A 7,057-nucleotide genomic window follows, 5' to 3' on the forward strand; every position below is an offset into this window, starting at 1 on the left:
TTTTTAAATGTTAGTTATAACACCTGTGAGTGACTCGGAACTTGTAGTTCTAGTTTAGTGGCGACTTGCCTGTAATATGCGGAGCACTTCTACTGAGCACAGACTATTGCCAACCACAACGCAAAGTGGAAGGGTGAATATAAAGATATCTGAGACTTGGTCTGCCTCCTCCAGACTGTGATCTCTGGACTGGAGGACTGGACTTACTTAACCTTAATCTTTAGCATCTATTCTGTTTTCTAGCACATAGTCAATTCACAGTAAATGTCTGTGTTTTTTTTTTTTTTTGAGGTATGATTGACAGATAACATATTAGTTTCAGGTGTAAGATATAATGATTTGATATTTGTATATATTATGAAATAATCCCCATAATAAGTGTAGTTAGCATCCATCACTATACATAGTTACAAGAAATTTTTTTCTTGTGAAGGGAACTTTTATGATTTGCCATCTTAACTTTCAAATATGAAATACAGTATTATTAACTATAGTCACCATAGTGTACATTACATCCGCATTACTTATTATTTTATAACTGGAAGTTTGTACCTTTTGACCCCTTCTCCCATTTTGTGCCCACCTCCATAAATATCTGTTCAATGAAGAAATTTTTTTATTAAGTAGATGTTGAATGAATAAAGAGTCTAGAAAGTGAGCTATTTGTGAAATCAGATAACTAAGAATGCTTCTATCTTCAAATCACTTTTAAGTGATGTAAGGGTGGTGTGAACAGGATATAATGGCACCCACCAATTCAGCCAAGGAGAGTCAGAGAAGGCTTTGTAGAAAGTGGTCATGCGCGTGAGGTCTTAGAGGAAATGAGTCCAATTCACCAAATAACTGCTTCTATGTATTTACTTGTTTCTCTTCATTACTTTAGTTTTGATGGGCTAATTTTCATTTTGTCTCCATAATAGCATGCGAAGGAATGTTGGGTTTGCCTCTGCCCCAGCTCCTTGCTGCGGGCACAGGAAGGAGCAGGGATGGAATGACTACTTGGGAAGAGACAGGGAGCAGAGTCAGCACACAGCACGGCCCTCCCAGAAGGAAGGAGACTACAGAGGTGAGGCGAAATGGGGCAAAATGTTTAGGGAACAGAGGAGGAAACTGGGTGCCTCTTCTTATTTATAAGAAGAATGTATTTATAAAATTACATTTGAGAATATATCCTTTTGACTATGTAGTCCATGACTGTATCCTTTTTCTTCTGCCGACACCTTGTCTCTGCCTGAGAAACAATGTGTGCTGACGCTCCTTTTCGTCTTGCCCTTGTAGAAGTCCCTTTCCTCTGTCTCAGTTCTTTCCAGCTGCAGCAGCAGGAATCTGAGTAGAGACAAATTAAACATTCCTTAAAATGCTGTTAGGAAAACAAAATGAAAGCTGGTCAACTGAAAGTTTACATAAATGTTTAAAAGTTATTAAAACTGTCCCATCCAATGTGAATTGTTGTAAACTTTATAAATAGTTCAAAGGAACAAGAAAATTTGGCAAATTGTCCTCCTGGAAAGTTAGGCTTTCTGTGGTTGATTTTTGGCAAATTGACCCAGAACCAGTCTCGAAGAATTGATACACATTTACTGAGCAAAAATGGGAAAGGGCATTCCAGGTACAGAGACAAGAACCAGAGAAACGTTTGGAAGGAACAGGTACATTTATTCATTCACCAAATGCTTTAAAGCACAGCACTTGACCTTGTGAACAGTCCTATCCTCAAGAAACTTATTTTGTTTCTTTTGTATAAATGTCTGTCAAATTATTGGTTTTAAAATACACACACACACACACACACACACACACACACACACACACACACACTCGCTCACTCCAGAGAAAAACCTTTTAGATGTTGGATAGAAGTTGTGACAGGTAAGGAGACAGTAGAGATAGAATATAGAATGATCATAATTGATATGAAACAAACTAAGCTTTTGTCCAAAGAAACTAGAAAAGATCCAAGAAAATGAACCAAATTACAATAGGAAGATAAAAAGCAGAAATTAATGAATAAGATGGTAATAAGGCAAAAATTAGTAAGTAACATCAAGAGCCAGTTTTATAAGTCAGTAAAACAGGTAAATGTTTGGCATGTTCTGACCAAGAAAAAAAAAACAGATACAAATGTAAGTATTATGAATGAAAAAGGATATATAACCATAGATGGAGATTAAAAATATAATTAAAACGATCATTCACAACTTTGTCATTAAAAAAAAAATCTAGGTAGAATGGATTATTTAAGCTAACCAAAATCAACTTAAGGTCAAAAATCTGAATAAACCAACAACCGTAGAAGAAATTTAAAATGTTTTAAATTTTCTTAGAGACACTAGAATCAGTAGTTTTCACTGGTGAATTATATAGGTCATCAATAAAGATGGAACAAAAACATCAAAGTATGTAGCCTGATTTCAGACATGATAATGAAAACATTCAAAATAAACTATTGAAATATATGAATCTAGAAGCTTTTAAGCAAAATAATAGACTATAATAATAAACTGTGATTTAGTAGGTTTTCCCCTGTAATGTAAGAATGATTCAAAGTAGAAATTTCATTAACATGCTAATTATTAAGGTTGAAAGAGAAAAAAAGAAGTGCTTATTTCTATAGATATTAAAATATAAAATTCGACTTCCTTCCTGATAAACACTCATGGAAAACTTATAATGAAGAAAACTTGCTAAAAAATAAAAAATCATATAAATATATATACGATAAAACTTAAAATATAATCAAAAGAATTTTGCACAAGTCAACAGCAACTATAAAACAAAGATTATGCCGAGTACTAACATTTAGCAGCCTTCTCAGGAAACTGAGGAGTAAGACGAGGGAACAGTTACTAAGGCTATTCAGAAGAGTTCATTTCTTTGCCTTCCACGTGTCTGACTGGATTGCACTATTCTCAACCCCTTTGACATTAACATTTGATGGGGCTTGTTTTAGCCAATGGGTTGCAGCCATAGGTTATGTGGCTTCTTCAAGGTCAGACTAATTATTTCCAGCTGGAAACCTCTGCTTCTCCCTGCTGTGGTGATTGTGGAAACATAGCTGAAATGGAGTCTGGGTCCCTGAGTGACCACAATGAGCGGAAGGCCCATTGATCTGTGTTGGACATACAAATGAAGGAGGGATGCACCTGTATTGCAAAAAGGCACTGAGACACTGAGGTTGTCTGTGTTCCTACAGCACAACTTAGCCTGCCCTGACTGGCACAGGAACCTATTCCTCCTGTGTTCTACATTCTTTTTAGTACTAATTCTATTTTTTACCTTAATTTTAAAAAAGGTGTGAATCCAGTGGAATACTACTCAGCTGTCAAACAAAATGAAATCTTGCCATTTGCAACAACATGGATGGAACTAGAGGGTATTATGCTAAGCAAGATAAGTCAGTCAGAGAAAGACAATTATCATATGGTCTTCCTCATATGTGGAATTTAAGAAACAAAACAAAGGATCATAGGGGAAGAGAGGAAAAAATAAAACAAGATGAAATCAGAGAGAGACAAACTATAAGAGACTCTTAATCATAGGAAACAAACTGCGGGTTGTTGGAGGGGAAGGTGGGGGGGATAGGGTAACTGCGGAATGGACATTGAGGAGGGCACATGATGTAATGAGCACTGGGTATTATCTAAGACTGATGAATCACTGAACTCTACCTTTGAAATCAATAATACATTATATGTTAATTAATTGAATTTAAATAAAATAAAATAATGTATGAATCATATCTTTTTATTTTTTAAGATATATTTTTCATAATGCATAACCAGTTGTCCAGCAATAATTATTAAATTAATTTGTGTCATCTTTATCATGCAGTAAAATCCCACAGATATGGTTGTTTTGTTTTTGAGCTCTCCTCTCTTCTGCTCTTCCATTTTTTATGGATGCCAAAATGACATTGATTGTGATTATGAAGATGGCTTTGGAATTAGACTGTCTAGCCTAGAATTCCATTTATGTTATTTACTAGCTGTTAATTTTAGGCAAATGTATCTTTGCTCGGCCTCAGTTTCCCCCTGTAAGTATTGGATACTAGAAATGGTATATACTTCATAGGGTTTGGGAGAGAAGGAAATGAGATAAGGTATGTAAAACACTTAGCAGTGTCTGGCACGCATCAGGCCTTATGTTTCTTGGAGAATGTTTCAGCACTCTAACCAAAATTTGAAACAACTTCTTAACTTAAAACTTTTCCTCTCCACTCATTTTTAGTTATTGATGAAGGTGTGGCAAAGAGGCTGTTATGAGCCAACACAGTCTGGTGGCTGTAACAAATCAGAGTTGGCATACGAGGACAGGAAGCATTTATGGTCCAGTGCTAATTCAGTCATTCCCTTTATTATTAACATTGTTTGATACAGATGGAAAAGGAATCCTGCACTGGTTAGAATCAAAAGGCACAGTTCCTGAATGACAACGTATAAGAAAAATAAGTTAATTATAATGGCTGTTTACTAAAAATTTTGATCAGTGACATAATTGTTTAAAAATTGTGTTACCTTTATCTTGAAGTTACAAAACATTGGTAAAAAACGATGGTGAGGAACTTCCACTTGTGACCTAGATGGATACCATATTCTTCCTACCAGTAACAGTCTAAAAGATGGACAAAATATAGGAAACAGTGGTTTTAAAGACACTGGACATCAGGCAACAAAGGATAATGATCTCTGAGAGACAGGAAACTAGCAAGATGAGCTCTCTGATTACCCTGCTTACCACCTTGGAGAGTTTCTAGGCCACAGTTCTAAGAGGGGGAACTCAGAGCAAGCAGGGGACTCTGTGAGATGAGGAGGTAAAGCTGAGAGTCCAGGAAACTAAGATGGCTGGAGTTCACAGGACAGTGTATGGGAGAGGAGAGAGCCGCACAGAGAGAGGAGGTCAGAGATCTGCAAAGGAGTCCCCTTGAGTATTCAGCTGAGAACTGATTAGCACTTGCCTGGGAGAAACTGCCTGAAGTTGGGGAAAGAAATGTCTAAACATGTTAGAGGTAGCAGTGCCCACTGCTCACACAGGGCTGAGAGTAGTACCCCCTCCACCAGCCAGACTGGAAAAGCCCATGATTTACAGGACTTGGGTTTGGTACACAGAAGGGTTTTGGCTCAGTGGTAGAATGTAAGTAGCTCTAGACTAAGCATTGCTCTGGGCTAGTCCAATAAGACATGAAAGGATAAAACTATTTCCAAGTAACTTAACTGCTTCGTAGGACAAAACTCTAGAATATTTATTTACAGGAGCACAAAACTATCAGCACCCAACAAGATAAAATTTACAATATCTGCTAGTCATTAAAAATTACAAGTTGTGCAAAGAAGCAGGAAAATAAGAACCATACTAGGAAAACAAATCAACTAATTGAAACTGACTCTAAAGATTTAATGTAATCTCAGTCATAATCCCAGCAAGTTCTTTTGTAGGAATTGATAAAACCAATTCTAAAATTCATATGGAAATGTCAAGGACCTACAATAGCCATGACAACTTTGAGAAGAACAGAGTTGAAGGACTAAATCTAGTTGATTTCAAGGTTAATAAAACGTTATCATAATCAAGACAGCATGGCACTAGTGTAAAGATAGAGAAATAGATCAGTGGAACAAAACAGAATCCAGTAGTCCCACAGATTTATGGACAACTGATTTTCAGTAGTCTTTTAAACAAATGGTGAAGGGGAAAAAAACAACTTCAATTTACACACCATTTACAAAAATTCACTCAAAATGGATCATAGACCTAAATGAAAGACCGAAAACTATAGAACTTCTAGAAGGAAAGAGGAAAGAAAAATCTTTGCTGCCTTCGATTAAACAAAGATTTCTTAAGATATGTTACTAAAAACAAGATCTATAAAAGAAAAAAATGATATATTGGACTCTGTCAAAATTAAAAACTTATGTTCCTAAGAGAAAGAAAGAAAATGCAAGCCACAGAAAAAATACTTGCAAATCATATATATCATATATGTGATCTATTTGGGCAAACTTGTGGCTAACATAGGTCATGAACTTTCAAAATTCAATAATAGGAAAACAAATGATCTAACAAAAAGTGGGCAAAAGATTTGGTCAGACACTTCACCAAAAAAGATAATATGAGTGAAAAATAAGTACATGAAAAGATATTCAACACCATTAGTTTAGGGACAGGCAATTTAAACCACAATGAGCTAGCAATACATGTTATTAGAATCAGTAATATTAAAAAGACTGACCTTACCAGTATGAAGGACTTGGGATTCTCTTTATACTGCTGGTGAGCATGTAATATGGTACAACTACTTTGAAAATGGCTTCTTAGTTTATTAAAAAGACTTTTACTTTTCACTTAAAAATAATTAAACTTATACTTACCATATGACCCATCATTCCACTCCTAAGTATTTGCTCAAGAGGAAGAGAAGTGCATGTCTGTATGTATTAATTTGTTAGGGCCGCCATAACAAAATACCACAGACTGGGTAGTTTAAACAACAGATCTGTTTTCTCACAACTTTGGAGGCTGGAAGTCCAAGATTAAGGTACCAGCGTGGTTGGTTTTCTCTGAGGCTCTGTGGCTGCCTTCCTGCTGTGTCCTCATATGGTCTTTTCTCTGTGCATATCCTTCCCTGGTGTCTCTCCATGTACCCTAATCTCCTCTTCTTACAAGGACAGGAACCACATTGGATTAAGTCCCACCCTAATGGCCTCATTTTAACTTAATCACCTCTATTACAGCTCTTGTCTCCAAATGTGATGCTATGTTCTGAGATAATGGGGGTTAGAAGTTCAACATCTGGATTTTAGGGGGAACCCAACTTAGCCCATAACACCAAACACTTAGACATAAAAGTTCCCATTAGTAATAGCTCAAAAATGAAAACAGCCTAAATGTTAATAAATGGATAGATGAACAGACTGGTAGAGCTATATAGTATGCTACCACTCAGCAATAAAGAAGAATGAATTATTGATATATGCTACAGCGTGGATGAATCTCAAAATAATTATGCAGAGCATGGGGGAAAAAGGCCAAAAAAATACATATTGTATGATTACATTTCTTT

The sequence above is a fragment of the Callorhinus ursinus genome, unplaced genomic scaffold (assembly GCF_003265705.2).
Source record: "Callorhinus ursinus isolate GAN/ISIS: 27379988/994484 unplaced genomic scaffold, GSC_fseal_2.0 scaffold9, whole genome shotgun sequence".
NCBI lineage: Eukaryota > Metazoa > Chordata > Mammalia > Carnivora > Otariidae > Callorhinus > Callorhinus ursinus.